Consider the following 23,601-nt stretch of genomic DNA (forward strand, 5'->3'; position numbering starts at 1 on the left):
AACAAGAACGGCACAGGAAGCTTCTAAGGGCCCAAAGGTTGTTTGTTTATCTTTGAACTTTGTGCCAAAACAATAACACACAATTATCCTAATTTTTTATTTTTTTTTGCACGCGATTTCCAGCACTGTAAATCCTTTATGTAAGAACACATCAAACCCCTGCTGCCTGCCAATCCCCTCTGTTGCTAAGGAACAGGCAGGCAAAAAAACCCGGAGCTGGGGGACTTGAAAGTCCTCATTAAAAGGCTTTGTGCATCACTATCAGTGAAATGCTAATTCAGTAAAGGCTGATTGATACCCCCCCCCCATGTTATCAAGTTCCAGCGAGGAGGAAGCAGCTCTGGCTCACCTTCAGTCACTGTTGTTAACACCAAAAAAGAGAAAGAAAAAAAAAAAAAGGGTTTCTCACTTAAGCAACTGGAAACATTTTAATCCTAAAAAGCAAGTTTTCATGTCCTGCATAGCTCATTTCTGCCCAGAGCCCACGAGGCTCGGGGAATTATTTCCATATGTTTTGCATTCACTCAGCAAGCCAGGCTGCGGCGCTTAATTAAAATATTTCCAGTTGTATAATCACAGGACATTCTTTTGGAGCATCCTACGAGCACTGACTCGGGAGGAAAGCTGCTGATCCTGACAGAAACTTCCTTCCAAGTCCGTGTTTCCTTCCTCCAGGGCTCCCATCCCAACATCCCTGGAAAATGAACGTGGTTCAGCCATTATTAATTCTCGCTTCAGTGCACAGACATCGGGGCCACGTTCCAAGAAACAGCGTTTTAGCCCCTTTGTTAAACGTCTCCCTGCTCTGTTTTAAACCTGGGTCACAGGCTGGAATTGCTGCACTTTCAGAGTAAAAAATATCCATGTAGGAAACCCTGTCTAAAATCAAACCCTTTGCAGAGCAGAGAAGGGAGGTGCAGGGTCACGCTCTCCGTGCACGCCTAAGGAAAGACAACTTACCCCCTGTGCTCATACAAAGGGCTTTTTAATTTATTTTCCCACGATAAAAATGAAGGAGCTGCAGTTGTTCCCAAGCCCAAATACCCCGGCAAGTCAGGATTTATCAGATTTTATCCTCTTTTCCACTTGCTTTTGAAACAGGGAGTGACTCTCACCTTACCCACCACCCCGCCAAGAGTGACAGCAAATCACCACCAGCCCGTGCCCAATCAGTCATCCCCTTATTAATGTGTAAAGCTAAATTAGGAAGAGAACACTTTGCAGCTTAATCAAAGCCACGCCACCGCGATTAACGCGCTGAAAGGTTGGGAAGGGTTGACCCAGAAACGTTTCCCAACGGAGCAGGCACGGCTTCCCACCAAAATCAAACGGAGGGACGTGGCAGGGGGAGGAAACAACCACGGCCAAAAGAGCTCAGGGACGTTTTTCCAGCGAGGATGTGAGGAATTGCACAGCCCTGGAGCCAAACAACCCATATTTCACAACCCTGCCCCGAGCAGAGGAAGCCGTTGTTTGATCTGGGTGTTAAATGCAGCCATTATTTGACCCAGCTGGCACTGGGAGGGAAGCATTATGGAGCAATTTATCCAGGATTTTCTCAGGCAGTTCAGCTTATCCAGCCAAGCCCACAGTCATCCCTGTGTCCCCTCCTTGGGTGGCACAAGCCCTGTCCTGCCACATTGGGATCGGAATCAGTCACACCAGCTTTGTCAGGGACGTTTTCCTTGTTTAAGGAGCAGCAAATCCATGGCCAAGTCACCTTTCTCCCCTGCCAAGAGGTACAATGAGTCTTCAGTCTGGTTTCCACCACGACAATCATCTCACCAAACCTGTCACGGGAGCTCATTTTCACCTGCAGGTTAAGCAGGTTAAGCCCCATTTCTAATGGGGCTTTGAAATGAGGTTTTAATTTCCACTTGGGGGTTTGGTGAAGGGGAATTGCACTGGGAGTTGTCCACGTTGGAAGTGGGCCTTAGATCAGCCCAGATCACCCACCTTGTCTCATCCTCTTCTAGGGAGCATCTAATCATCATGGAATCCCAGGATGGTTTGGGTTGGAAGAGAACTTAAAGATCATCTCATTCCATTGCCCTGCAACCTTCCACTAGCTCAGGTTGCTCCAACCTGGCCTTGGACACTTCCAGGAATCCAGGGGCAGCCACAGCTTCTCTGGGCAACCCGGGCCAGGGCTTCCCCACCCTCCCAGCCAAGAATTTCTTCCTAATATCCAATCTAAACCTATTTTCTTTCATTTTTAAGCCATTCCCCTTGTCCTGTCCCTCCATCCCTTGTCCCAAGTCCCTCTCCAGCTCTCCTGGAGCTCTGGAAGGGGTTCCAAGGTCTCCCAGAGCCTTCCCTTCTCCAGGTGAACTCCCCCAGCTCTCTCAGTCTTCCATTGCTTTGCATCCATCCAAAGCACAAAATTCCCAGTTCCCACTGGAGTTTGGACAATCAGAGCTGTGTCAGGCTGTGAGGAGATCCCCAGGTTGACACCCAAACCTCGTGTCCACTCACAAACCACCCCTCATCCAAAAATCCTGTGTTTCACCACCCAGGAGAGCAACCAGCACAAAGGGGAGGGGAAGGAGCCCTGGCTCTGCACTGCTTCAAGCTGTTAAGGTTTATTAATATTGCTGTTTGCCCTGGCTTTTTCCATCACCACTTCATGCAAAGAGATTAATATTTACCTTGGTGTAAAACCCAGGAAGCTGTTTATCCAGCTCTTAATGCACGGCGACAGCTCAGCTGAGAACCCCGTGCATATGTAACTGGGCTGTTCTCCACACACCTGCTGACAGTAGTTTGAGAGGAAAAAACACCCAAAAAATAAAAAAAAAATTAATCACAGGCAAATATTAGCAGCCAAACAGCTCGATGGAGTTGTTTTGTGGAGCTGCAAGTGCCAGAGAGCAAATCACTCACCAGCGACCCACACAAAAAGGAGGGTTTAGTGGAGGCAATTAAACAACAACAGCAGTTGTGCAGCTCAGGGCCCTAAAATACAGGTAATTAAATGGTTTATGGATAAGGAAAAAGCAGGTCAAGCAAATACAGGCACATATCAGAAGAATCCCCAGATTCCTAAAGTTTCTCAGTGACCCACTTGGTTGTGGCTCAGACTTGTTGAGCAGTTCTCAGGGTGTTCGGCTTCCCAGGGAGAACTGGGGAGCTCCATTCGGGGTTTTTTCCCCTTAAACTAATACCTAATTTTGGAATCGCTCCACTCGCAGCAGAAGAGTCAGAAGACAGCAGGAATCTTTTAGCTTTGTGAATTTTGATGGGCTCCCAGGACGCAGACACTGCAAAACCCACCCAGGTTCCCTGCACTGAGCAGAGGCCTCGCAGGCGCGGCCCCGAGACCTTCCAGGGGTGAAAAGTCCTTCCCCCAAATATTTCCAAATCCCTCCACCTGCAGCTGGGCCAAGCTGCATCATTCAGAGAGCCAGCACATGTCCCCCCTTTTCATTTTAAGGCTCCTGATAATGATGTATTTCCCGCTTTCCCTCACGGAGTGATCCAGATGATTAATTACTCCCACTTTTATCCGCCGCCTCCTCAGCCAGGTTCAATTTATCCAACTCCAGCTTCCACCTCCTGGAACGTGCCATGTCCCTGCTGTCTAAATGAAGGAGTAACATCATTAGACATGAAGTTGCATTAAAATGCCATCAAGTGGATGAATTCCCTGACGTTCCCCTTCGCAGTGGTGTTGGGAGGCCTTTTTCTGGAAGGTGCCATGAGGTTCGTGCAGAGGGACCCCAAAAGGCTGTGACCTCCTCTCTGGCTCAGGGTGAATCAATGGGATGCAAAGTTTGTTTTCAGGATCAGCTTCCTGCAGGACAAGATTTTATATGTCTGGATACCCAACTTTATCTTTGCTCTCTACAATTCCCGGGATAAAGCATCCAGGCCTCACTCAAACCTAAGCTGGTGTGGCCCTGCTGGTCTCACTCAGACACAGAGAAAAGGAATAAAATATATAGAGAAATATATCAAGAAAAATAATAAAATATATATAAATCACGTGTATTTCATTATCATATATACTTCTCATATATATATAACAATATCTTCATATATATATATACACACACACATGAGAAATACAGTGCACTTCATTTCCCTAAATTTCCTTACAATTTCCTTACATTTTACTCACAATTTAAGCTAAGAAAAATAGAGGGATTCATCCAAACTTCCACAGAAAACAAATAAAATCCCATTCACCAACTTATGACCATCCAGGAACTGCCTTATAAATGTTGAAGCTCAGGCAGTTGTGAGCCCTTGCAGCAACTTGCCCTCAGTGACTAAAAAACATCATATAACCATAAAATGTGAATTTTATAAGGAGGTTAACACATCTATTAAATGCCAGGAGACAAAAGTCTGTCCATTCCCTAATTGCAGCGACCCTGAATCAAATCCCAAGACTAAAAGTGGCTCAAGCACGGGGTCCCCAACAGAACAACCCCCTCCCACACCCCAAATTAACAAGTTCAGCTCTTATCAGTATCAGACACATTTCTTTCTGGTGTATCCTAGAAAAAAAAAAGGAAAATAAATTTATAAAATAAAGCTCTGTGGTCACAACCAGCCCTGAATTCCCACTGCAATTCCCTCTCAGCTCAACAGGAACCCAGGGATTAAAGAACCCATTTAAGAAAGAACTACAACAAAGACAAATAATTTCACAAAAAAGGGGTGGACGAGGATTAAATATTCTGCCCCCAACCCTTTCCTTGTCCCTCTTTTCCTCAGAGTTATGGGACTGATCAGAACATCCCTCAAAGTCCTTTGAAATTCCCCATAAATGCAGCTCCTCGGTGTTTTTGGAGCAGCCGGGGAAGTTTGCAGGGATTAATGTCACAGGAGGTTAATCCTTTGCCTTCTGACATTATCTTGCTTCAAAACCAAATCATATATAACAGAACCCCCCCCCCCAAAAAAATGGAGATGAGGCTTTTGAATCCAGGTGCTGTAAAAGTATAGGATGCATGGAATGCAGTTATTTTACAACACTGAGAAGAGGCTCAGCTATCTCTCAAGCCTCTCTGACACTCTTTGTGGAGTAAAAATCACAGCAATGACTACCAGAAGCTGTTCATGATGCATTTGATAGCGAGTTAAATAGTGAATTAATATTTTTCCCCTTATAAAAAGGGTAACCTGCCATAGTCAGTCTTGCTTCAGCTATGAAGAAAGCTCAGGCATTCATTTTCTTCCAATACAATCTATATTTCACTTTCCCTACTTGAATAGTTAAGTCTCTCAATAGTAAAACTCAAGGAATTTATGGTTTATTTTAAAAGCCTATGTAGAATAAAGTCCAAGTCCAGAGCCACAAAGCTTTATTCAGCTGGCTGGAACTTTATTTCCCAGCTATTAAGAAGTCATTCATTACCTTCTGCATTATTCTAACATATAGATTTTTCACTAACCTGTTTGCAGAGTCACTCAGGGGCCCAAATTTCAAGATGGATTCGAGCAATGAGAAAAGGAGACTCCTGGAGCAGGCAGGAAACACAGCTGAGAAAGGCCTCCAGATTATCCCCTCCAGGGATGAAAATCCCATCCCTGGCAGTGTCCAAGGCCAGCTTGGACAGGGCTCAGAGCAACCTGGGATAGTGGAAGGTGTGGAACCTGTGGATTGGAACAAGCTGGTCTTTAAGATCCAACCCAAACCACTCTGATTCCATGATGTTAGGATCATGGAATTCTCCACGCCGGAGAATTTGCCTAAAAACGCCTTTTTCCCAGCTGGGGCAGTTGGCACAGGTAGCACTGGCTGGGTGTGCTGGATATCTGGGTGCTCACTGGGATGGTTTTATCCGTGGAAATGTGATCTAAAATGAAACATAAGCAGAGAGAAATGGTTCTTCTGAGATGCTTTAGCAGCTTTTTGAGGTTTCCAAGCCCCCCTTGGTGCAGCAGGTCCCGCAGAGGACACAGCCAACACACAGAGCCACCCAGTTTTTTGGCAATTGCAAGGATTTGTCATCCCCAGCACTATTTATCAGTGTCAGCTTCTTAATCCTCATGGCATAAATATTTCCAGTTCATTAATGGGAATCTGACAGAGCTGGGAATGTGCTGCTTGGAGGGGAGAGGCTGTGGGAACAGCAGCACCCACCTCCGGCTGCATCTGCTCACAGAGGGACCGACATTCCCTCTCTCATAAATTAGGGAGCAGAGTCATTGGAGAACATAGGAAAGGAAGAAATGTGGAGGGGTGGGAGATCAGTCTCGTTTCTCAGGTTTTCATCTTTGCCATGAATAATTTTTCTCAGCTTTTTGAAGGTTTCGTCCGCTTTTCGTCCCAAATTCGCTTGCGTGTATTTTCCTTCTGCCCCGTCAGAAATCCCCCCAGCTCCCACTAAAAGCTTTTCTCCAATTTTAACAGCATCAAAAACCACATGTGCTGCTGTTAGAGTGGTCCCTGTCATAAATCAGCTTGCCCAGAGAAGCTGTGGCTGCCCCTGAATCCCTGGAAGTGTCCAAGGCCAGGTTGGATGACACTTGGAGCAACCTGGGCTGGTGGAAGGTGTCCCTGCCCATGGCAGGGGGTGGGACGAGATGGGCTTTAAACTCCCTTCAAACCCAAACCATTCCAGGATTCAATGATCCTATGAAATCCCAGCCTTTACTAATTTACAACATTCCCAATCTTTTCTAAACCCTCTCTCAGATACAAAGGACTGTGTAGCCAAAAAAACCATCATTNAACTAAAAATAGAAACCCCACACCAGAACAGAGCTATAATTATATTAACAAGGCTATAAAGGAGCACTTTATGGAGCCTTAATTACTGCACCATGAGTCAGACCAGCTTTAATCTGAGTTTAAGCATCTATAAATTGATATATCTCTCAGTGAACATGCCAGGTGAGTGACCACCCAAACACAGCCCTTGAGCTCATGCTTTGGTTCAGCAGGAGCAAAGAGAGTAAATCATATCATGCAAGGTGAGTATTCATCGCATTAAATGTGGTAATAAAGAAAGAACTCAATAATATTCTCACAGGCTGCCTTTCAATTGACTGGTTAATGGATTATTAGATATTTTTCTTTATAGGCAGCGAAGGATCTGCCAAAAATCCTGTGGATTGACAGAGCCGTGCGAGATGAATGATCAGTGCCTGTTAAACCCTCACATAAAACCTCAGTAAAACCTCCAAACCCACGAGCCCTCGGTTAATACGCAATTAAACATCTCAGCACAAAAAAACATCGTGTCATCTGGTAAGTGCCATAAATTCCCGATATTTAAAGGCCTCCATCCCGCGTTGGGCGACGACGCGGAAATTCCCAGCCGCAGGTTTCCACCTTAAAACTCCCGTGCAGATTCCGGGAGGAAAAAAAGCCCTCCCAGCCCAGCTGAACTAATGCATTTGTCTCCTGAAATCTGGCATGAAAACGGATCGTTGAAGTAAGGGGGAGAGACAGGAAAATTACAGGTTTTCAAGGACACTTCCCACAATGGCTCCTTAATCCGCCGTGCGAGTCCTTTCAGCCCGAGCGCCGTAAAGTCCATTTAGCCGGGATGGGAGCATTAAATCCCTAATTTCACAGGGAAGCCGAGATGGGATCGAAATGCCGTGTTTGAACAGAACTTTTAAATTATGTTCTCGAACCGGTCGATTTGTTTAATCAAGGGCACTCGGCCCCGAGGAGGCGAGTTTGGGGATGTGACGGAGGGGAATTACTGGCGGTGGAGCAGAGTGGGCTGAAGGAAAGCCACGATTATTAAAGAGCCTGATGTGAGATATTAATTACTTGGGCAAATTTGGACTGCAAGTGTGTGACTGGCACAGGTCCACGCAGTTTGCCTGCGCTGCACAGCAGCAGGATGTGCCTCACAGCCATCTACACCCCACCCAAAACCCCCTCCCTCAGCTCCAGCAGCCTCCAAAACAAATATATAATAATTTCCATCCCATTTCAACCTGGTTTGATCCCATATTTTCACATCCCATGCAAGGTGTTCAGACCTACACAGCTCGTGAGTGATGCACTAAGTTTCCATATATCAGAATCCCAGAATGGTTTGGGTTGGAAGGAACCTTAAAGCCCCTCTAATTCCAACCCCCTGCCATGGGACACCTTCCATTAGAGCACCTTCCTCAGCTCCAGCAGCCTCCAAAACAAATATATAATAATTTCCATCCCATTTCAACCTGGTTTGATCCCATATTTTCACATCCCAGTGTTGAGGTGTTCAGACCCACACAGCTCATGAGTGATGCTCTAAGTTTCCATATATCAGAATCCCACAATGGTTTGGGTTGGAAGGAGCCTTAAAGCCCATCTCATTCCACCCCTTGCCATGGGCAGGGACACCTTCCACTAGACCACCTCCCTCAGCTCCAGCAGCCTCCATATAATAATTATCATCCCATTTCAACCTGGTTTGATCCCATATTTTCACATCCCAGCGCTGAGGCATCCAAACCCACACAGCACGAGTGATGACCTTTATTTCCACATATCAGAGAATCCCAGAATTATTTGGATTGGAAGGAACCTTAAAGCCCATCTCATTCCAACCCTGCCATGGGCAGGGGCACCTTCCACTAGACCACCTCCTTCAGCTCCAGCAGCCTCCAAAGCAAATATAGAACAAATGTAGAACAATTCTTATCCCTTTTCAACCTGGTTTGAGCCCATATTTTCACATCCCATGCAAGGTGTCCAGACCCACACAGCTCATGAGTGATGCACTAAGTTTCCATATATCAGAATCCCACAATGGTTTGGGTTGGAAGGAACCTTAAAGCCCATCTCATTCCAACCCACTGCCATGGGCAGGGACACCTTCCACTAGCCCAGGTTGCTCCAAGCCCTGTCCAACCTGGCCTTGAACTTCCAGGGATGGGGCAGCCACAGTTTCTCTGGACAACCTCTATCCCAAACTTGTATCTCCAGAGTGAAGTGAACTGTGCAGTCTCAATAAAACCGAATTTCAGGGGAAATGTGGTTTTCCTTTCTTTCCTTTTCTTTTCCCTTCCAACCCAGGCCATTCCATGATTCTATTTAGGAACTATAGATTACTAACATGTCAAAAATACTATTTCTGTAGGACATCTCTTTTGTTGTGATGTAAAACCCAAGCTGATCTTCCTGCTGCAGCCACAGCCCTGAGCCATGAGCTGCAGGACATGCCAGCAAGGCCAGGCAGGGACAACGGGGTGACCACAAGTCACAGGTCCAACACCCTGCTCCAGGGGAGACCCAAATAAAGCTTTGATCCAAAGGCAACCAATCCTCAAGCCCCAGACCAGCTGGGACTGTTAAAAGGCAGCAATAACAAGGTTAACAAAGTTAAAAAAGAAAAGTAATGAGTCAACAGAGCTGCTGTCACGGCCTTTACTTGTTTGCAAGGTTTTAGGGGAGAGCAAGGTAGATTGGAGGCATAAAGAGGAGAGGCTGAACAGCAGGAAAACATTTCCCTCTCCTCTCAAGCCTCCCAAAATGCAGCCTCTGAGATCTCTCTTCGGCTGACATTCAGATGAGCCTGAAGGTTTAATAAGCAGGTTCACTACACACAATGTGCCAGGACACAGGGCAGCTATTCCTGCCCAGCAGGAGCACTTTGAAGGAAGAAAATCGGGAGCAAAATCCCTACCTGGACTTAATGGAGGCCAGGATGGATAAATTATGTGCAGAAATGCAGCTTGGTCACCAAGCCAGGCCGACAAAATCAATTAGTGCACTCCTGGAAGTAGCACCAAAGTGTCTGGCCTTGAAAGGAAACACTGAATTAGGGACCAACAGCTCTCCTGCTCCAGGGCAATCATTCCTCTTCCACATCTTCCCTTGGGGCAGCATGGACATGGCAGCTGATCCCACAGCCTTCCAGCTGAATTTTGTTGTCCAGCTGCCCCTGGAGCTGGAATCCAAGGAGAACAAGGACCCCAGTCAAGAGTTCCACATCTCTTTCCTTACTGAATCACTGAAGTTGGAAAAGACCTCCAAGATCATGGAGTCCTGTGACCCATCCCCACCTTGTCACCCAGCCCAGAGCACTAAATGCAACATCCAGTCATTCCTTGGACACTTCCAGAGGTGGGGACTCCTCACCTCTTACCTTCTGACCTTCCCACTTTCAGGACAAGACACACCAACATGAGGCTTCCCAGTTTTTCCCCTCTGTGCCCAAGGCAATATATTTCCAGCCACAGGGAAAAGGCAGCTGCCCTTCCTTCTACAAGTGGAGAAAAATTATCCCAGGACCAGGACCACTGAATTATCCTATAAAGAAGAACCATTAGCTAAGCCAATATAGGCAACAGGAGGCTTGTCACATCCCAAAAATGACTCCATGATTGTAAAAGCAAAGTTATCCCATTATTTTCAAACTCCAGCTGCCTGACTCTCTATGTAAAGAATCCATAGGTAAAGTGCCTGAAGCAAATCAATAACTCAGGAATTTGCCTGCTAAAAGAGCAAAGAGAACTAATAGGAAAGCACTGAAATGGACACCCTGGGACCACTCTAGGAGGGTTATTAAGTGGTACAGGCTCTTCCAGCCCTATTTCCCATCTTCCATCCCTGCCCATCACCAGGGAAAGGGGCAAAGCCACCCAGGAAAGCAGCGAATCCGTGTTTAAAACATAAAGATTTCTTTGCCTTTAGAAAGAAGTCGTCTCAATTCAGCAAAGAGTCTAAACCACAGAATTATTGCTGCTGCTTTTGCCAAGCAACGGGGTAATGGGGCACTTCCAGCCCTTCCATCCAGCTCAGCCCACAGGTGTGTTGTGCATTTCCTGGGATCAGTCACCGGGAGCAGGGGATGAGCTCTTAGTCTTGGAAAGTGTGCTCAGATATAGAACATTACCCAAGATTGATGGCAGACAATTCCCTGTCCTGAAGGTGTTGATGGCCTAGTATGTCACACCAGCTCTGCTCTGGACTTTCCCTTATCCAGGTTGACACATCCATAATGGCCCCGTTCCGCTGGAAAAGTCGCTGAGGGAGGAGATTTAGGCTGGGATGTTTCACCCCTGGCAGAACATAAAACCACTGCTCAGTCACACCAGGAGTGAGGAGTTATTGCCTCTTCCCCCTTCCTCGTGCCAGCGAGATCCACAAAACTTAAAGGGATAAACGGGAAAGAGCAAATGCTTGGGAAATCCCAGCACAGCAAGGAAAGAGAGGTGCAGCCACATTTATCCACTAACACAGGGAGGATCTGGGCATCATTAATGACTTCCTGCAATCAGGGCATGGGGAATTAGATGCATATTTAATTTATTAGGAACTGTGGTCCCACTGTACTGACCCATCACTGGTCCAGCAACCTGCAATTCCCAGGAGTCACTGGAGTGTCTTTGGGTGGGGCAACAGAGCTTCATGTTGATTCATAAGCAAGAAACCCAAAAAATTGAATTTTTTTCCTTTGAGCACTGAGGGACTGCAGGACTTCCCTGAGGAAAGCAGGATCTCCATCATGGCAAGTTTTCCTGAACCAATCAGCTATCAGCAGGATCAGTCCATGATCTTTTTTGGGAGAGGGTGGTGGGCCAGAGACCTCTTTTCTTTCGGGATTTCTCTTTGTTCTGCACCATCTACTGTATTTTATGTAGCTCTACAACAGTGTCCCATCAATCCAGCTCAGGAGGGTCATCTCTGCACAGGTTTGCTCCCGTGGCTGTGCTTTTACTCCAAATCCTTGAATTTAGCTGTTTAAACCAAGGAGCACTTTCTAAGGGTTTATTATTTTTATTATTATTATTGAATATAAAGCTCTGGTTAGTGTAAGGTTGGATAGTGCCAGGGGAGGATGTGGGAACTTCTCCCTGTGAGGTGGAAGGGGTCCAAGTCCCTCACTGGTCACCCACACTGGTTTCCAGTAGCTATCCCAGCAAGTCCATGAGGAGAAAGCCTGAGGAAGAAGCTGAGACTGAGGGCAAACAGCAAGCTCAGAGAGACGAGGAGATTATTTGACTCATCCCTAAATCCTCACTCATATCCAGAGAGAAAATATTGTCCTGCCAAACATTATCAGCTCCTTTGTGCAAAGGCTTTTCTTCACTGGTTTGGGATATGGTTGTTAAGCTGACAGAAATAATCTTTTAAATGTGACACCGATATGCATTTCCAGAAATATTCCTCAGGAAAGACAGCAGGATCCAAATGCATCCACTGCTAATCCCCAACACCTGATTTTCCCTTTTTCCATCCCTGCACCCTCAAGTTTGGACAGTGGAGAGAGGAATGAGGAGCAGCATTTGGCTCCCTGATGTTGTTTTCCTCACTCAGTCTTGCCTTAAAAATCTCCCACTATGGAGATTGATTTCCTGGCTTGGACAATCTGTCCTGGTGTTGAATCTCTGATTCCAAGTAACTCAAACCTGCATCCCTGTCTAAACCTGCTACTTGTTGTCCCACCTGCAGTGGATGTGAGGAGGGACCATTCCCTTCCCCTGGGCAGCTGCCTCTTCTCTTGGGTACCTTGATGTCCCTCAGTTGTTGTTTCTTCAGGTTAAACCACCCCAGGTCTTTCAGGACCTCTATTTTCTACACATGGATCCTGTTAATCATCCTCCTTTGGTCCAACCTCCCTTTATCCATGACTATCCTGAACCCAGTCCCCAAAACTGGATAAGAGACTCCAGCTGAAGCTCCAGAGCTGAGCAGTGTGAGGGGCCTGGAGTGCACACCTTGAGGTGACATTCCTGCTTCCACATCCCAAGATATGGTTTGCCTTTTCCATAACACTGTGGCATTAGGAATTCCGGGACTGCCCTCACATCCAGAGTCTTTTCCTTCAACCTGCTGGCTGACCCAGCCCTTCTGCAGGACCTGGGATTTCTCCTTAGGGGAGAGAGGGAGGGAATATCCCTTTTTTCCAGCTATTTCTCTGGTTTGTCCTATCCATCCAGTCCATCCCTATTCAGCTCCTGGCAGCACAGTCCCAATTCCAACCATTATAATCCCTTCTACTCCCTCATCCAGCTCATTCTTCCAAATCTCTGGATGCTCTGGAGCCAGGAGACACCTCTTTGGACTCCCCATCAGTGTGTCCACCCTCCTGACACTGAGACATCAATAATGAACTTCGGTTTCATCTCAGCACTATTTTCACCCCATTTTCTACTCCACCTCTGTGTAAAAAAAAAGCAATTAAGGCCTGATGGAAACTCCAGCTATGATGAGTATCCTCATATTTCAGCCTGAATATCACACCACCCTTGTCTGATATCTCTGGAATAAGATAGAGAGGGAAAATCCACTCTGCTGCCCTCAACAATCTCCTCTGCTTTCAGCAGAAATATGATCTGCTCTTATTAACATGGCTTTGACCTAAAGTGTTTGTTTTCTCTCTGAGTGCTGCAGCCAAAAGCCTTAAAAATACAATTTCCACTCTCATTACATTATCTCCCTTCATGATTCCCACAGATGGAAAATACCCTGGATTAGCACTTTACCAACTGTTTGTCTCTCTAGGAGAAGCCATGAAAAGCAGGATGGGGAGGTCACACTTGAGAGCACTTGAACCTGAGACCACAAAAGGAGGAAAACAGCAGAACTGAAGGATTTGTTTGGGGAATTGTCTCCATCCACCCCTCAAGCACTTCATTCCTGTGCAGGTGTCCTGGCTAATCCCAGCTGCAGAGCTGAGAAATCAAGGAAAAGATGCTCAGATGCTCCTGGAGCTGAAGGGAATAGCTCTAAGTTCTCCCAGGAATGGATCAAAATCCTCATTTCCTCCTGAGCACTGAGGTCACTTCTCTCCTGGGAGGCTGAGGGTGTTCCATGTGCTGTGCCAGCCCACAGCCAGGAGAGCTGGAGGGGCAATGCCAGCCTGAGATGGAGGGACAGGGCAAAAGAAGAGGAGCCCAGGATTCCCCTCCACTCATCCCCACGTTCCCCCCGCTCCCTGTTTCCCATGACATGGTCTCACAGCACAGAGAACAAACTTAGTGCCACGACAGAAAATGCTGTTTATTAATTTCCACGACGTTTGTGCTTCTTCCTTGTTGAGTTACTTATTTTTAGTGCACTCCTGTTTCTCTTACAGGGCAGGTAGATAATTGTCCTCTATAATTGCAGCAAACTCCCATTAATCAATACAACACCAGGCAGGGATTTCCTGATGAAATCCTGGTTTTTAAGTTGACACCTGGGCTTCTGAGTGACTGTGAGACAAACCTAATTGCCTCCAAAAACCACACACTTTGCAAATTAAAAGCTCCTTTTCAGATGAGCCCATTTTAATGATGGCGGCTCCAAGCTGTGATGAAAAACCCAGGCACAACCCTTTAGACCATGTCTTGATGCCTTTAGGGGAAGCAAAGCACAGCTCAAGAATTTAGAATTTTTAAGCTAAAGAACTGCTGGAAAATCCAAGGTGGGGAAGGGTTGTAACTGAGAGCTGTTTGGGGATTTTGATGATACACACAGGAGTCTTATATGGTTTTTATCAGCATGGAAGAATTGTGTGTGTGTGTCACACATTAAGCTGGAGATTTGGGGGTAAAAGGGCAGAGAAGCCAAAGTTCCTACACTACTCCAAAGTTTATTTTGTCTCCTTTTCCCTCTTTATCCCCACACTGGTCCTGGCTCTTGCTGTTCATCCTCCCAACACACAGAGTGGTCACTGGTTCACAGCCAGGACCTCGTGGGTGTCCTGCCCAGGGCTCAGACTGGTGCAAGCACCTGCCAGGACCTACTTCCAAAACACCCCTGAGATATCCCAAATCCATTGAACCTTCAACACCCCAAGTCTAGTTGGGTTTATGGCCACAAAATCCCAGCCAAAGCCACTGGTGTGTGCAGCACTTTCACCCTGGGCCATATTGTATAGAGGGCCAGGAGAGCAGGAAAAGTTTTCCACATCCATCCTAAATGATTCTGGGGTTCTCTGGTGAATTTTGAGACCAAAGGCAGAGGTGCCCACCTGTGCAAACTCACACAAGAAATCTGTGACAGCCAGGAACTGTGCTTACCATGGAACCATGGAATGGTTTGGGTTGGAAGGGACCTTAAGGATCACCTTGTTCCACCCCCTGCTGTGGGCAAGGACACCTCCCGCTAGACTAGGTTGCTCCAAACCCCTTGAACACTTCCAGGGAAATATTTAGCCCTCCATTCCAGTACAATACTCCAATACTTACCCTGATAGTGAACTCCTGCTTTTCCCATGAGATGATCCACCCTGTCCAGGGGAAACCTTGCAAGAATCACAGGTTTCTTCCAGAACTGGAGACTTTTGGCCTCAGTGGTTTAACACCCTGGCAGCTCAACACAGTCGCACACATTGGGCTGGAAGTGGTTGTTGTTGTTCCAGCTTCTTTTCCAGGTAACAAATAAAGTGCAACTTCATTAGAGCTGCAAAGGAAAATGAAGCTGGGTTAGAAAAGCAACCCAATATTGGTTTGATTTCCTTTAGAGAACAGTCACCGTGGCCAAGCAGTAATTTCTCAGCAAGTAATGATTCCTATTTTTGGCTGCGAGTTTGCCCGTCTCCTTTCTCACGGAGACAGGATTTAACTCACCACAGAGGAATGTCCCAGTGCCACTTTTAAATTGATATTAAAAGTTGCCCTTCTCACCACTGTTCAGTGCCCTCAAGGGGAAGAGAAGGTCTCTGGATCTGCTGATCCATGGCAGGCACTGAACCAAAGAACCAGCCCGTGCTGGGGTCAGTCATCCCTACACACCACAAAATACTGGGAGTCACCTTGGTTTTGGGAAGGAATGAAGGAGTTTTTCTAAGAGGGAGCAGGAGGGAGAAGTGGGGGGAAAAAAGCAGAAACAAGAAGAGAAGGGAGAGAAGGAAGAGGAAGAACTCATAAATGAAGCAGTGACCACATGATATCCATCTTGAGCGAGCTGAAATATATGGAAAAGCATCTCATCCGCTGTCACCCGGCAGCTGGAATTAGAAGGTAAGGAAGCCAAACAGCTGGGATCCCTTTCTAAGGGAAAGGGACATTGAAAAAAACAATTGGAAAAGGGGAACAATCCCTCAGTCTCTGGAGGCAACTCCTGTCAGGTGTGAAAGAAAAGTGTCCCTTCAATGAAGATTTTATGTGTCACCCAGGGAAGTGACACCGTGGAGAAAGGCATCCAGTCCCAGAGGGAATTAGCCATGCTGGAGGTGATTTAGGATAACAAGCAACAGTCCCACACCACACCCCCTCTGTCCTGCCCTGGATCCCAAAATCATGGACTAAAGGAACTCCATGGACATTTTAGAGGGTTGATATCTGGGTCTTAATATTAAAAGACAGGAAAGGATGTACTGGGAACGTGGGATCTGGGCACGAAGGAAATGCTATTGAATAATGGGTGGATATTGTCCAGGTTTTGCCTGGGAAAGGGTTAATTTTCTTCCTAGTAGCTGGTGCTGTGGTTTGGATTTAATATGCCAACAATGTCTTTATGTCAATCCACGATTTTTACTTTCTTTTTTTTCCCCCAGTTCTCTTCCTCATCCCACTGGCAGGGGAGAGAGACAGAGGTTTAGCTGCCTGCCAGGTAAAACCACCACAAAAAGGGATATACATTCCAGCTCAAGATCAGCCAGCTAATCGAACTGAGCTGCATTTTGTAGGAGCAGGAGGAAGTTTCATTTTTGCTCTTGTTCAAAAGTACCATGGACAGAGTTCAGATGTCGGGGCTGTGCAGAGAAACTCCAGTCACATCTGTAGAAGTGAAGTAAATAAAGTGAAGTGTTTGCAAATAAGGCAGAAAAGCTGCAAGTTTCAGGGAAAAGAGTCAGGAGTCAGCAAGAGGTGATAACATGGTGAAAGAATTTGAGGAAGTTTTTGAGGATTTGATTATTTTAGGATATTAAGGGCGAGGGTGAAATGCAGGGAGGAAAGGGGAGAGAAACCATGTGGAGGGAAGAAAGCGCCAGTGCAGGACCCCCAAAACATCTCCCTGGGGCAGAGATGAAACTCTCAGACACTTTTCCCAGCTGGCCACTCCCAGAGCTGCTGGTTTGTGGTGGTGAAGGTCCACACTTGGAGGACAGGGAGCGACGGAGCTGCAAAGCGAAAACAAGCCCGTGGATTCACCCACGGGACACAAACAACTTCAGGTTCAGGGCAGATGGATCAGTTCTGGGAAGTGGAGGTTCGTGCAGTTTGCTCTTTTGACACAGGCCCAGGATGATTCATTTAGTGTTCATTACCCAACACAGATCACTGCAAAGCCCTGATTCATCCCGCCAGACAAAGAAATGCAAGAGCTGAGCCGTGGGAAGAGATGCCCAGTGATCCATCCCGTGGAGCAATGACTTGTGGGGACCCATCAGATGTGGGTGTAGGAAACAGAAGGGATGGAAATAAGAGGGTGAAGAGAGAGCTCTGGGAAACACATCAATTGGCAGCTCTGGCAAAATTTAGGTTATTGTTGGTGCACATAAACTATGAGGCTGGAAAAGCGGGTATAAATCAATTTTGTGCTGCTGATTTCAAGAGCTGGGAGCTGACTGAGGAGAGCACGGAGAGCCTGGCCCTTCTAGAGGTCTTTAGTTAACAAAAAAGGGGAAAACAGAGGAGAAATTAAAGTGTTTCACCCGTTTTCCAAATTCAGCTCCGAGCCTGAATCCCAGCAACAACAAATCTTCACCCAAGACCAGAGCCAGAGAAGGCAAGGTGACCAGAGGAGGTAAGAAAGACATCAGAAAACACATGATATTCCTCATTCTGCAGGACAGAGGCTCTCCCTGCCTTGACTCTGGAGAAGGTGTGGTTTGGGGGTGGGATGCAAATTCCATTTTCACTCCCTCTTGTACTTCTGGAAGAAATATCCTCCTAATGCAAATTTTACAATTACAGGCAGGGCAGAAACTTCACAGAGACTATCCCAAGGGCTCCATAAACTTTAAGCCTTTCACAAAGGGAGGAAAGAAGGAAACCTGGTGCTGAGACCACCTGGATTCCCCCATCAAAGAGCTTGGAATTTTTTTCTTGTGTTTTCCACATGGAGCTGACAGGACTGTGACCATCTCAGCAGGGTGTTGATTCCTAATGAGGGCAATGCAAGAGGCAAAGAATCAGAGAATTATAGAATGGTCTGGGTTGGAAGGGACCTTAAAAATCTTGTTCCACCCCCTGCCATGGGCAGGGACACCTTCCACTAGCCCAGGTTGCTCCAAGCCCCATCCAACCTGGCCTTGGACTCTTCCAGGGATCCAGAGGCAGCCACAGCTTCTCTGGGCAACCTGTGCCAGGGCCTCCCCACCCTCCCAGCCAAGAATTTCTCCCTAATATCCAATCTAAACCTACCTTCTTTCAGTTTGAACCCATTATCCCCCCCAGTCCTATCATTACATGCTCTTGCAAAGCTGAAGGGGTGATGAACAAGCCACGTCACAGGTTTGAAAACATCCTTCCTTTTTATTGGAGGGCTGGGGTCAGATCAATAAGCCTCTGGAGAACACTCTCCCACTGATTTCAAAGGGTTTCAAATGAAACTCCCGACAGAGAAGTGTAAAATGAGTGGAGTTCCAGGTTTCTCACCCAGGGAAACCAAGGGCCAAAATAAGGTGTCACAGTGATGGAGTGTGTACAAGACTTTCCACTCATCCTGNCCTTCCTTTTTATTGGAGGGCTGGGGTCAGATCAATAAGCCTCTGGAGAACACTCTCCCACTGATTTCAAAGGGTTTCAAATGAAACTCCCGACAAAGAAGGTAAACATGAGTGGAGTTCCAGGTTTCTCACCCAGGGAAACCAAGGGCCAAAATAAGGTGTCACAGTGATGGAGTGTGTACAAGACTTTCCACTCATCCTGCAGAAAATCCCTAATACTCCTGTGATCCCTGCAGTTAAACACTTCAGGTCATCTTGCCCTTTTTTGTGTGTTAGGGAATGACTCTGAAAAACAACCTGAGCGAGGTGGGTAATGATTGTGCCATCCCAGTGTGTCGATTCTGCCCATCCATGGGAGAAACCACAGCAGGAGCTCTCTGGATGAGGGAACCACTTAGGCCTTAGACAGGAGCTGGCTGAGGTTTCCATGTCATTTTCTACGGAATTTCCCTCAGGAAATTACACAAAAACACTCCTGTGAGATAAGAACAGGGTCTTCTCCCCACGACAGAACTGCCTCGTTCCACTCAATAAAAGGAAAAGAGCAGACTAGATAAGGACAAACCAGCAGCTGTCAGGTGTTCCTGAGGCCCTGGAATTACGAAAATACTGGTTTGTGTTTTGCAACAGCATTTTCCACGAGAGGGACTCTTGCTCAGAGCTTTAAAACCTCCCCATGTTATAAGAATTTGTGATCACGATGCACTCCGGGAGTCAGATGAATAAATAAGACACTCCATAACTTCTAAATCTTAAATATCTTTCTCTCTCCTCTCTTACAGCTATGGAACATTAGAGAGGGAGCATCATTACACACAGAAAAGCACCTACACAACGTAGCCATTTGTGCTCTGCCTCTTCCTTATCATTTCTCTTTTGTGACATCCAGGGATGTGTATTAGGCACAGAAAACACTTTCCATTACTAATGAAAAGAGTCAGGAAAAGCTTATTTCAGGCAGCTGATGGTCCATTTGTCCTCTTCCAAGCCTGCCAGGTTGCTGGCTGGTGCAGAGAAAGCTGAGAGCAGCCTAATGACACCTGACGTGCACCTCTAACTGTGCATGCAAAGGGTTTGATGCTCCAAGGGAGAAAACTAAAATACTTCGTGCATCAGCAGCCTCAGCCTCCACCCAACCCAACATCCCGGGAATGGAAGCCCTCTCTGGATGGGGTAGGAACACACAAACCTTGGTCCAAGCAGAGCTGATTTCCAGGCCTTGGTGCTCAGCAGGAAAAACAGCCCCAAAGAGGCCGGGAAGACAACTGGAGCAGAGAGCTCCACCAGCAGCTTCACTTGGGGGCCAGAGAAGCCATAACTTCCACCAAACCCACCCAAGAGGCAGAAGAACCCAACTAGGAGGGAAGGGGAAGACCCTTAGCTCCTGCAAAGCAGGCAAGGCCAGAAAGGGAGAGCGAGGGCAGAAGAAATGGAGATCCTTGGACAAGGGCACACCTACAAAGCCTGATGGTCCATGAGAGGGTGGGATGCAAACAAAAGCAATCCTGGAGACCAGACCCGGGCCGTGCCAAGGAGAATGTGCCTGGAGAAGGGCAGGGAGGTGAGTTTGGGATCAGCCCCAACTTCTGGCTGAGCACAGGCAGAGTTTTGGGTCTCCCCACAAGGGCTGCACCCGGCACAGAAGTGCCCACACAGAGGGTTGGGAGGCCCTGGCACAGGTTGCCCAGAGAAGCTGTGGCTGCCCCATCCCTGGAGGAGTCCAAGTCCAGGTTGGATGGGGCTTGGAGCAACCTGGGCTAGTGGAAGGTGTCCCCTAGAACTGGAATGAGATGAATCTTTAAGGTCCCTTCCAACCCCAACCATTCCATGATGAGGTCACATCACAGGTGCTTCCCAGCCCCACGTCTGCTCCTCCAAAAGCAGATGCAAAACTGATGTTCCACAAAAAAACCCATCATATCACAGAATTTGTCTCCTGTTGCCTGTGAGATGGTCCCCTAATGATTATATTGCAAATCAAGAAGGGATGAAGGAGAGGAAAGAGGTACAAGTGAAAAGGACGACTGGAGTCTGAAAATATCTCCCAGAAAAAACATCCTGGTCATCACACTTCACACTCAGCCTGGTTTTGGTGGGGTGACCTGACCAGAGGGTCAGCCTTGGTCCCAAAGGTGCTCCTTGGGACCAGCTGCCTGTCTTGACTGTGGCTACACCCCTGGATAAAGTCCATGTGCAGCTTCTTCTCATCAGCAAGAGGCAAAATGGCAAGATAATGAGAGTGACAAAATTAGGACTAATTAGCTGAGTGGGGAATCCATTCCCAGCCAATCAGTGCTGAGAGGCAAGGACTGCACAATGAGAGAGACCTTATTTAGCTGTTCTCAGCTCCTCCTGCTTCCAGGAAAAAAAGAAAGCAAAGAAACAAATTGTTTTCTCATTAAAAATAATCGGATGACAAGTGTCGTACCAGCCATGGGAACCTCAGAAGGGAATTGGACTCACAGTCCTCTGGACATCCCCAAAAATGCCCTGAAGTGGCTTTTTCCACTGGACAAGGAAGAGGTGACCAAGTCAGGAATAGGGTTTTGACCCTACTGTGTTGTAAAGCTGTCAAAAGATGGGCAGCCTGGTGGCAAAATACTCCTGTCAATCACATCCCTAACCACGCAAGGGAAAAATTCCTGAAATACAGGTATTTCTTTAGACCTTTTTCATAGGAGTTACATCCAACTGTGCGGAGACTCACACACCTCAGGAGTTTCGAGGCGTCAGATCACCACAAACAGATCTGCGGGATCATCGTTTAAAGCACAAAGTGCTGCCTCAGAAAATTGCTTGACATTGGTGTCTTCACGATGTTCATCACCGCAACTGAAGGAGTAAATACCGTCGTCAAAACATCCGAGTGTCTCGCTGGATAATTCCCACGTGGAAAGAGAGACGGAATCCATCACAGAAATCGCCTCCAGGGGACAGTTTCCCTCCCGGAGGGCTGGGAGAAAAAAAAAAAGGCTGCTGGAAACAGAGAACAAAGTGTCAGCATCTCACTCGGAGAGGTGAAAGCAGAGCTGACAACGGGGTGATTTATGGAGAACCGAGGCCTATTTGGGGAGAGAGCAGTTTGCAGGAGCTGTGCCAGCCGGGGTGAAAACACAGGATTCAGCTCATCAGCCAAGTGCAATATTTTACAAGTGTAAGAGATAGGCAATGACCTTCCCCTTCAGAGTCTGAAATTGTTTCTGGGTTGAGCCTTTCAAAAACAAAAAGGCATCTATTTGTCTATTTGTCTGAACACAACGGGCCTGAGATCTTATCTCCAGGCTCGTAATTCACCGGGAGAAAAGGGGAGGGAGGAGATTTAAGAGCACTGAGCCTGCATTTACAAACCCTCATTTGGGAGTTCAGGGTTCACCTTGACCTGGAATACACGACCGGGAGAAGGAGAGGTTAAACACGAGGCTGCTCCAAAGCATGTTCCCCCACCTTGGATGAGCCTGTTGAATAAAGAGATGCTGAATCATCCCACTTGAATGACGTATTCCTTAAAATTACAGCTGGTTCCCAAATTTACTACTATCTTCTCCAAGTTGTGGCTGTGACATCAACACGGTGCTGGTGAGGTCCAGCTGGAGAAATCAGACTCTTCTGGGGTAATCCTGGGGACAAAACTCCCATCAAGACATTGAAACAGCAATTACTTCATGATTTTTGTGCTGATTTATTGCATTAACCAGCCATTTCCTTTGGTTTATTCCCAGCTGGGGGCACAGTGCCTTGACACAGCTGAGGTAAAACAAACCACATCAAGCAGTGATTTTAGTGTGACAGCACTTGGGGTGAAGAAATCACAAATCCCACCAAGAGGCTCCTTCCAGCTCTGGAAGTTCAGAGATTCATCTTGGCAGAGGTGGTTTGGGACATGAGGAATGTTTATGGACTTCACTGGAGGAAGCTTATGATCCTGACTACCTATGTGGTTGGATTCCATCTGCACAGGACCACAGGCTGCAGTCCTGGCTGGCTCTGGGGAATTGTCGTTGTTGGAAGGAAGGAAAAGGGTTTTTAAACCAACTCCTCAGGGGTGGGACAAAAATATCCCGTGGCTGGCTCTGAATGTTTTGCCACAGTTGGAGAACTCAGAGAACTATTTTAAAACCTGAGGTTTTAACAACAACCCACCTGCTGCAGTGGCAGGTTTTGTCCCAGCCTCCCTCCTGTCCTGCCTGTCCTGTCCTCTGCAGCTTCAGTTCTTGAGCAAAGCAATCTGCCTGAAAACATCAGGGTAGAAAAGGTGTAAAACTTGTTCTGGCTCTGCAGAGGGAATTTCTTAGGAATCAAGAGCTGTGTCAAGGTGGATGGCAAGATATAAGTGCTGGAGGACTGTTTTGGTGGGAAGAGAGACAGAATTCACAGTCACCATCATGATTAAGGGCAGGAATTGCCCTTAACTGAGGGAGGAACCCAAATACCCAGAGATCATGGGAAGTATCTAGAAATCAAGGAATCAGAGAATGACCTGAGTTGAAGGGACCCACAAGGATCATCCAGTCCAACTCCTGGCCCTGCCCAGGACACCCCAACAATCCCCCCCCCCATCCCTGAGAGCATTGTCCAAACCCTCCTGGAGCTCTGGCAGCCTTGGGGCTGTGCCCACTGCCCTGGGGAGCCTGGGCAGTGCCCAACCACCCTCTGGGGGAAAAACCTTCTCTTGAGATCCAACCTGAACCTCTCCCTGACATAATATCATGGGTGCTCCTGATGGTGGGAGGTTCCCCTGGTGGCCTGTCCGTGGGGGATTTTTGGGACATCCATCCACGTGGCAGAGAATTCTCCCTGTCCCGCTCAACACCCCAACACTCCTCCTTTTGACCTCCCCCTGAGGGGAGGATGGAAAATGTGACACTTCCATATTTACAAACCAGCCAGGGAAAAATTATGGCTGTTTCTGGTTCCTTAATCACTTAAGTGGTGACAAGAGTTAACGATCCCTGAAGCTTTTCCCAGCAAATGTTCCTTGACGTGCCATTTTCTGCACATCTCAGCGATGGGTAGGGAGGGAGAAGTCACTTTATGACAAGCCTTCTCAATTATTTAATAAGGCAGATTCTAATAACTTGGGGAAGTCCCCTGG

The sequence above is a fragment of the Lepidothrix coronata genome, unplaced genomic scaffold (assembly GCF_001604755.1).
Source record: "Lepidothrix coronata isolate B3197 unplaced genomic scaffold, Lepidothrix_coronata-1.0 Scaffold119, whole genome shotgun sequence".
NCBI classification, from domain to species: domain Eukaryota; kingdom Metazoa; phylum Chordata; class Aves; order Passeriformes; family Pipridae; genus Lepidothrix; species Lepidothrix coronata.